This window comes from Sander vitreus, chromosome 7, assembly GCF_031162955.1.
Source record: "Sander vitreus isolate 19-12246 chromosome 7, sanVit1, whole genome shotgun sequence".
Lineage (NCBI taxonomy): Eukaryota > Metazoa > Chordata > Actinopteri > Perciformes > Percidae > Sander > Sander vitreus.
In genome coordinates, this window is record NC_135861.1 from 9,782,387 (window position 1) to 9,792,069 (window position 9,683).

Consider the following 9,683-nt stretch of genomic DNA (forward strand, 5'->3'; position numbering starts at 1 on the left):
TCTGACATATTTAAGTATCTAATACTCTTGATGAAAAGGTAATTCATGAATGATTAAACAAGTGTCTTTGGGTCAAATTTCACCCATTTTCTAAATGTCTATATCAGAAATATAGTTTATTTTAACTTCCTAATTTTAATTAATCAAAAATAACATGGATTTCATACCACACGCTGCTTCGCAAGTAGGCCTACAACAAATGACCGGATCTCTAATTTAATTGAATTTTGTAAAAAGATTTTGCATTTGAAAAAAAAAAAAAAAAAGAGAAAAAAAAAAAAGAGAAATGTAAACAGTATCCCAACTGAACGTTGACATATACCAGTCTGTGATTATCCTTCCTTTAATATTAGTATAAATAGTTTATAATTTGTTTTTTTAACTCAAGGATTAAGTATAATTTCCTATAAATAAGGTTTATTGACCATGGATTCCAAAAATAAGTGTAAAACTCGTAATAAGTCAGTGTTAGTGGTGTTTATACATGGTAGTGAAAGGAAGTGTAAAACGGCAACAAAAAAGCATGAAAATAAAGCACCAAATGTGTCGAAAAAAGGGACAAAAACGTCAGAAAAAGTGTGGATTTTTGTGTTTTGGCCCGGGAGGACGACAAGTGCATGGTCCAATGGAAGAAAACGCAAGGGATAAATATAGGAGAAAAAAAAAATATATAAAAAAAATCACATGACCATAGTGGAGCTGTGTCTATGACAGCTGGCTGTTGCAGTATGGTTTGGTTGTAGTTTTTTCCTGCTGCTTTCAAAATAGCCCACAGATCTACAAGCAACACAAAGAACATGTTTGACTATTGGAGTCTTTTTAAAGTGGCAGCTTTTTTCAAAGTTCTATCCTGTCTGAGTCCTTATTTGATAATGGAGAATCCATTGTACATTTTACAAGGGCATGAAGTCGAAGGACGGAATTAATAGAACAGAGTTTTAGGCCGTCACCCTGTCTGAATATATCAGTAGGGAAAATTGTTCTCCAGATATATTATAAGTTTCTTTGCCCTTACAGCAGCCTTCAATTACAACCTCAAGAAAGGGGAGAAAAGTTAATTGAAACTGTGAAAAAAAAAGAATCCTCATAACTATATTTACACAGACATTGACACACAATGAAACCGCTATAGCTTGGCTGCTATAAATTGCCTCAGCAGTGCCTAAAGCCATGTGTAAGGATGGTTTTTCTAATAATGTTGGAATCTGTGCTTCTATTCATTGACAGGTCTAATGACGTATGGGATAGACTGAACATGTCTAATTTGTGTCACTTTTCTTCGCTTTCTCTCGCTACTTGGTGATAGCGAGAAAGCGAGTGATCAATTGTAGAGTTATATGAGAAAATGATCTACCCTTTAGCAGGCTAATGTTTACAAATATGATGAGAACATTACTTTTTAAAACTGCCAAACGCTTATTTTTACTTAATAGTAAATCTGAACTTCCTTCTGGTTCTGGTACAGAGTAGCTTAAGCAAGATTTCAGTATGTTCCATATAGTGGAAGAGGAGAGATATGAGATGGACATTTTACAGCAAGGGCTTTAAAGATAAATAAGTACCGGTGGTTATTACATCAAAGTGGAAAGCCAATTGACCTTATCCTACAGAATGTATTGTGAGTGCTGTAATTATCTACATTAATGAATACAAGAGACAAATAATAAACAGAATCTATAAGTGGAGGCAGCAGCATGACTATGAATGACATCGCTATAATCCAGAACTGAAAGGATAACTGCTTCAACAGTCCTCTTCCTACAACTCACAAGGCATCTTATTGAGTTTCTTTGCAAAGAGACAAAGCTTTTATAGCAGTTTAACAAGGCAGTCTATACATTTTTTTAAATGTCCACATATAGTGGAGACATTTGGTTGACAGATTATAGACTTAAGTCTGTTAACCCAAAACAGGGTGAAGGGATTGAAGCACACATGACGATCTGCTTGTCTGTGACAATACAGGTTTGGACCAGGACATACATATAGGGCTACCAATGACAATCCAATACAGTCTCTGACCAGCTTTATTGGACAGCAATAGCAATAAAATGCAATGAGATATCCTGATAAATGGAAATAACCATACAAAGCTGAATGTTATAGCGGGTTGACAGTCACTTATGAAGCTGCCAATCCGATCTGACAAAAATTATAATTATGGATGGACAAATCCCACAAGATATTCGAAAACAGCAAAGCAACAGTGAGACCAATCTCAGCAATGAAACAGAGGAAAAATCTCAACACAGCAATGAGGCAAATACAAAATAGTTTGTTATTTACACAAGCAAAGCAAGAACGGGGTGTGTGTGTGTGTGTGTGTGTGTGTGTGTGTGTGTGTGTGTGTGTGTGTGTCACATCTCAGCAACAGAATGCACAGCAACAAGTCAACACAGCAATACAGCAACGAGGCAAAAATATAGCAAATTTCAATTGTTATTGACACAAGCAAAACCAAACCCAACAATGTAGTGAGTGTGAACCGTTCAGAGTTCAATCCACCAAGCAAAAAAAAGACTTTAGTTCAATACAACCCAGTTCTGCACAAACAATATGATACCAAACTCAAAGTCAGATCAGCCAGGGGCCTGTTGCACAAAACCAGGATAAGGGATTAAGCCGGGATATTCAAGTTATCCTGGATGAATTTAGCTTTGACTTGGTTGCACAAAAGCAGGTTGAATTAAACCCAGCCAAGTAACCATGGAGATGTATTATTTGCAGCTAGCCTGCTCCAGATCAGGCTAACAGCCAGGCTAAGATTAATCCTGGAGTCTTGTGTTAAATCAGCTGCCGCTCTGAGCCGAGATAAACGTGTTTAAGTTATTCCGTTGTCTTCTGAATGTGTTCTGCTTTATTTTTATTAACATGCATTACTTGTCACTATTGCGGTCACAAGTTTGATTTAAATCCTACTATTGCAGTTGTTTGGATGGTAAGAAATGGTTGCATATGCACCGGAGATAAAGTGGGACAATGCGGAGGAAATGGGCTTTTCCTCCGCTGCTCTCCCCGTGAATATGGAACATGGAGAGGTGGGGGGGGATCCTCCCACACCGTGCAGCGGACTCTAAAGGAGACTTTTAGCGTCAATAACGACGACTATGGCACCTGACCAAACGTCCGTATTTTTCGAGATGGGAGTGAGAATGTGTTGGAATGCCACAAAGCTTTTTAATCTTTATTTTGGTGCCATCACGCATCTTGGAGCTTGGGAGTGAGAAAAACAACATGAATAATAGGATATATTGTTTTACAGATATGCTTACAGTGTGTATTGAAGTCACTTCTTTTTCTAGTTTTTGTCCAGTCATGTTTGTTCTGTATGAACATTAATTGTAGAAAGATATTTAGAATTATAGCTTATATAGATTTGTGGATATGGTCCATCCATCCATCTTCATCCGCTTATCCGGGGTCGGGTCGCGGGGGTAGCAGCTCTAGCAGGGGACCCCAAACTTCCCTTTCCCGGGCCACATTAACCATGGTTGTAAAACATATTCTCTCATTATGAATAAGCGTTGGAAATTAAGCCTAGTCCTTAGGGTAAATTGCCCGAGGAACATGAATTCCCTCTGCTCACTTTTAAGGAAAAGTAGGCTAAATAATAAAACATTTTATTTATATAGTGCTTTACAGGCTACTCAAAGACATTTTACAGTAAAACCAGCACATTTAGCACATAAAAACAGATACAGCAATAAAACCAACACAAAACAAGCATATTAAAAGCAATTAAAACTTTGTAAAAATGTGGAGTGACTAGTAGGCCCTAAGTAGATCTTTTTAAATCCTTACGCATTGTTTTGTCTGTTGGACTTTTTCTCTCTGTCTGATAACAACAGCCGTATTTCCCTTTTTGCATATTGTATGTTTCACCTCCTCGTAATTTTCCATTAACAGCTGCTGCTCAGCGGGTTAAACATATTCCGCACACGCTCTCCATTTCTGCATCAGTAAATCTGTCGTGGACGTGCACTTATCCCAGCTATCTACACCTGGCTTGACATAGCTTCATCTTCTCATCCTGGCTCGGCAAACGTGCAACCGATTAAGCCGCGATGAGCGGACCACACTAAGTCAAGCTGCGCTTTTTCAGTTATCCTGGATTTCTTCATTATACTTTTGTGCAACATGCCCCAGGACTCCACAGATCCCACACAAAAACAACCACCACACAATCAAAATGTTAGCATCTGTGATCACAGTTCGAACATACAGCAATGACTATGTAAAGTATTTACAGGGTGTGCCAACTGTACAGTAGACTGTGAGTCAGTAAGTCAGTCAAATTTGAAAGATTGGCTACCTTCCTTCTCAGGAAAATCGACTCCAAATATTACGTTCTAAAACTGGCGTTAAAGTTGGTACAGGGTTTTAGAGTGTGACAACACAATGGATATGGTCCTCCATTGCATTAACCCTTGTCAGTCCCTCCAGAAAAATATGATTATGCAATCGCATAATTCAATGCATAATCAGCCAAAGTCTGCATATTTATGCGGGGGCCGCATTTTTTCAAATACGCCGCACTTTCGCCGCATAAATTGTCGATTTCCGTGCAAAATATGCAGGGCTTGCATGATTTCATAATCCCAGTATTTCCGTTGCAAAAAAAGTCACATATATCTTAGCAGAAAGTTGAAAAATGTTGCTGCAAACCCTGCGATGAAGCCATGATGATTTTTGCAAGTTCCCGCAATTTCATCGCATAAAAATCCCGCATATGCCATCGCATTTTTTAAGAAAACGTGCTGCATAATCAAGGATTTTTGCCCGCAACAATAAAAAAAAAAACTCTGCATTTCTCTGGAAGGACTGCCTTGTGTTGTCTTCTGGTCAAATTTGACCCATTTTCAAAGTTTCTTTATCAGAAATATGGGTTTCTTTCAACCAAAAACAACATGGGTGGTTCCACAAGTAAAATTAATGACACTACTTTCATAGAATTTTGGGTGTTTTATTTAATTTTATAGCATTTGTGGTCTTCCCGGGTTAATTTTGACCCGGTGGTGCAATGTGGCACTATTTTGCTTTACAGCTGACACACACACACGGAAATGCACACAAACATGCACATGTATGTGCACGCACATGCATTCTCACACACAAACAACATCCTGAAATTGGGCAATGGATCATTATGATTTTCAACAGATGAACACGCACACACACACACACACACACACACACACACAGTAGCTAAGACCTGCAAAAGATCACACTATTGTACTTTCACTCACTCACACACCTTTGTAAACTTGTTATAACACCTTTTATGTGTCTTTTCCTAAATGGAGACAAGACAATTTTCCATAAATTATTTTTTTCCTTTTTGTTAGCTCTCCGTTGTTTGTGAATACAATTGCATCAGTTAATTTTGACCTGGGGATGTCCTGGCTAATAATTGTCACATACCAGCCATTAATCCAAAACTACTAATGATTGATGATCCTCATTTTACTCAGAAATTAGGCATCATTTCATGTAAAGGTCTGTTGACCATGAATGGAAAAGTGTAAAACTAGTTGTGATGAGTTGGAATGAAGTTGGATAAAAGTAGTAACACAGAATTGATTCATTATAATTATCTGTGCTTTATAAACAAGCAAAGCAGACCAGGTCCCTTTTTACCCAGGAAGATACCAGGTGTGATTATTGGCTGCCATTAAAAATAATAAAATGGTTTCAAAACCATATCCTGACTAATCACTAACATACCAGTCAGTGATTATCCATAAACATAGATTCATCTGATCTTAACTATAATGAAAATAATTGATCATTTATGCTTATTTTACTCAAAGAATTAGGTATTATTTCATGTAAATTAAGTTTATTCACCATAAATTCCAAAAATTGTCACAGTAAGTCAGGAAAGACTAGGCTTGGATCCAAATGCAGTTAGAGGTGATTTATTTAAACAAAAAGAGTCTTACACAAAGTGTCCTCAGGAAGGTAGCAAGGCTGGAACAACCAAAAAACAGAATCCACAACAGCACAGAGAAACATCCAACAGAAAACACAGCAAACAGAATAAAATGATCCAACAACAGACAAACACAGAACAGGGACTAAATACACCAGGTAACGAGGACTAATGAGGGACAGGTGACACAACAGCTGGAACAAATCAGGGTGGGGCAGAACAATCAAAAAGGCGGTAAACAAACAAAGACAGGAAGTAAAGTAGACAAGACAAGGGAGACAAGACAGACTACAAAATAAAACAGGAAACAGAACATAACAGAAAAACAAGACTACCACAATAAGACAGAACAAAATACCAAAACCCTGACAAAAATAAGTGTAAAACTAGTGGTATTGAGTTGGAATGAAGTTTTCAAGAAAGTTTAAAATAGAATTGGGTGATAATTTATACTTTATGCTTTATTACAGTTTTTCTTGATTGCTTTGACCTGCTTAAAAAAACTGGGATCCACTCGGTTTTCATCATCACTCGCAATCACCTCTTGCAAATGTGTTAACCCTTTCTCATTGGATTGACACATTTTCCAAACTCCATTGTTTTAGCTTTTCCTAACAATTAGAAACTACCTACATCAGTATGAAATCACTGAAGCACCTGTTTGACACTCCTTCACACAAATCTTCAATTAGCAATCAGTCTGCAGGCCTTAAAGGTGCAGCGTCTGTGTTCTTCTTTGCCAACATGGCTGGAAGGTCTAAGACAGAAGAGACTTTCAATAGTGGCTAGTTCTTATACTGTGTTTATACTTTACTGTAATAGATTTTAATTTCTTATACTAGATTTTATTTTGGTTTACATGTATTTTGTGTAATATTTACAGTATTTCAGTTTTCAGCCATAGTTTCAAAATAAGGATCAGTGGAATCAATAAAATGTGCATCAAAGCATTTCTGATTCTGGATCCAATTCTTTGCAAGAAGGCAAATATGACAACAAATGTCACTGGCATGAAAGCTACGTACAGTAATAGGCTCCAATGACAAGCAATGGTGCACTGATTCGTACTGAGTGCTGTATTTTGTATTTTGTTGTCCACTGTGTAATGGTTGATTGGAAGAGCTCATACACTTGTTTGCAAGTTGTGTTGTTTGAAGGCAAACTTTTCTTTTGTTGCATATTTTAAATGTTTTGGCACGGTTAGAGCCTTTTGCAAACAAAATGTGTCATTTTGACCATGAGTGCCACTGTTTCGGCCTGTGTGTTAACTGTTTTGAAAACTGTGGAGTGTGAGTTGACTGCTGTGTCAAAGCAATCAAGAAAAACTGTAATAGGCAAAACAGATCGGGTCAATTTTGACCCGGGAGGACAACAAGTGTGATTATTGGCTGTCATTAAAAAAATTGAAATAGTTTCAAAACAGTATCCTGACTAAACTTTGACTTATACCAGTCTGTGATAACCCATCAACATATGTTCCTGTTGATCGCAACTGTTAGTCAAAATAATTCATAATTTCAGCTTTTTTAATTTTATATAAATGCGTTTTTTTGACCATATATTAAAAAAATAAGTGTAAAACTAGTGGTAATAGGTTGGAAAGAAGTTGGCTAAGAAGATGTAACACAGAATTGGGTGATAATTTATACTTTATAAACTGGCAAAACAGACCGGGTCAATTTTGACCCGGGAGGACAACAAGTGCATGGTCGACGGGAGGAAAACAATAGGGTTAAGTTGTTGAACTGACAGTTACTTCCTCTTTTGCAGGGGTACATTCAGAGTTTCCCTGCTGTTCCTTTCAGAATTGAAAATTGGAAGCTTTTTTGACAACTCTGAGGAGGCAGACATTAAGGTAGTACAAACGAGAATGTAGGGCTGGTCTGGGCTTGTGAGAGATTATGTGGCACTGGGTTGTACTGTAATTTCCCTTACTGTATTCAACAAGGATAATGTATTCCTCAAGCCTTTGCTGTGTCCATCCGATCATCTGAGTGCTGGGTTGAGCAGTTTTAAATGCCCACAGGGGGAAAGCATGTTACGTCACCACAGTAAAGTGGCAGCCCTTCAGATCAGTCTTCCATTTCTTCAAAAGGTCCACACCTCAATCAGACAATCCAACTCTGTGGCAGAATAGTTTTAAAAACTTGACCAGAGGAAAGGGAGGAGTTGAGGATTAACCTCACACCTCATCTTGAAGACTAACTGTCATTATAGAGGTGTTGTTCACAAGACTTTGAGACGATGATGTTGTCCAGGTGAACAAAAAAGATGACCCCCTTTAATTCTCCATGCCATTTGCTTCAGCTGGGAGTTGCAGTAGCATTCCTCAGTCCATGATACGTTTGAAAAGCACCTATTCCCAGAGAAACTGTCCAGCATCTCTTGGATTATGGGGAAAGGGAGTAGGCATCTATAACTGTGTCATTCGTATTTGTTAAATTCACATGGTATCGGGGCGCCTGGATAGCTCACCTAGTAGAGTGTGCGGCCCATGTACAAAGGCTCAGACCTTGTCGCAGCGGTCGCAGGTTTGACTCCGACCTGCGGCCATTTGCTGCATATCATTCCCCCTCTCTCTCTCCTTTCACATCTTCAGCTGTCCTATATAATAAAGGCCTAAAATGCCCCCCCAAAAAAAAAATTCACACAGTATCTAGGTTTTCTGTTTTGCAGAAGGAAGCTGACATATCCAGCCTAATTATTTGTTTCACCACTTGTGAAAAAATACACGGCTCATAGATCGATAGATTTTTATTGATCCCAAAAAAAAAAAAGGGGAAATAACGGTGTTGCAGCAGCAAAATATTAGACACACAGCACACATACAGAGTAAACAAATAATAAGAAAAAATATACATGAAATAATAATAGAATACTACACAAGCAATATTTAAAATACATACAATTTGGAAAAGGAAATGTACAACTTTTCATTTCAACACATACTTAATGTGCAAGTTGGGGAGTAAAAATGTGCAACTGTTTCACTAGTAATGATAGGATGTAGATAAACCTATTGTGCAAGGTTGTGCAAGGTGCATGCAGTGCACTTGTGATGTATATGAGTCTTATCTCACACTCAGTGATGAAGTGTTAAAGTTTAATTGCCTGTGGTAGGAATGATTTCCTGTAGCGGTCCGTGCGACATCGAAGCTGTCGGAGCCTCTTAGAGAAGGTGCTCCTCTGTTGGACCAGTGTGGGGTGGAGAGGGTGGTCAGGGTTATCCATGATAGATAACAGTTTGTTCAGTGACCTCCTCTCCACCACAGCTTCAAACGTCTCCTGTTTGCAGCCAATAATGGAGCCAGCCTTCCTGATCAGTTTGTTCAGTCTGTTTGTGTCGTTGGCTCCGATGCTGCTGCCCCAGCAGATGGCGGAGGAGAACAGAGTGCTGGCCACAACAGACTGGTAGAACATCTCCAACATTCTGCTGCACCCGTTGAAGGATCTCAGCTTCCTCAGGAAATAGAGTCTGCTCATCCCCTTCTTGTAAACAGCAGTGCTGTTGATTTTCCAGTTCAGCCTGTTGTCGATGTTGACACCCAGGTATTTGTACTCCTCAACCATGTCCACATCTCCACCCAGAATGCAAAGGGGCTGCGGAGCCGTTCCCTTCCTCCTGAAGTCAATCGCCATCTCTCTGGTCTTATCCACATTCAGCAGCAGGTGATTCTTACCAGCCCACTCCACAAAGTTGTCCACCAGTGCTCTGTACTCTGCCTCCTGTCCATCCCTTATACACCCAACA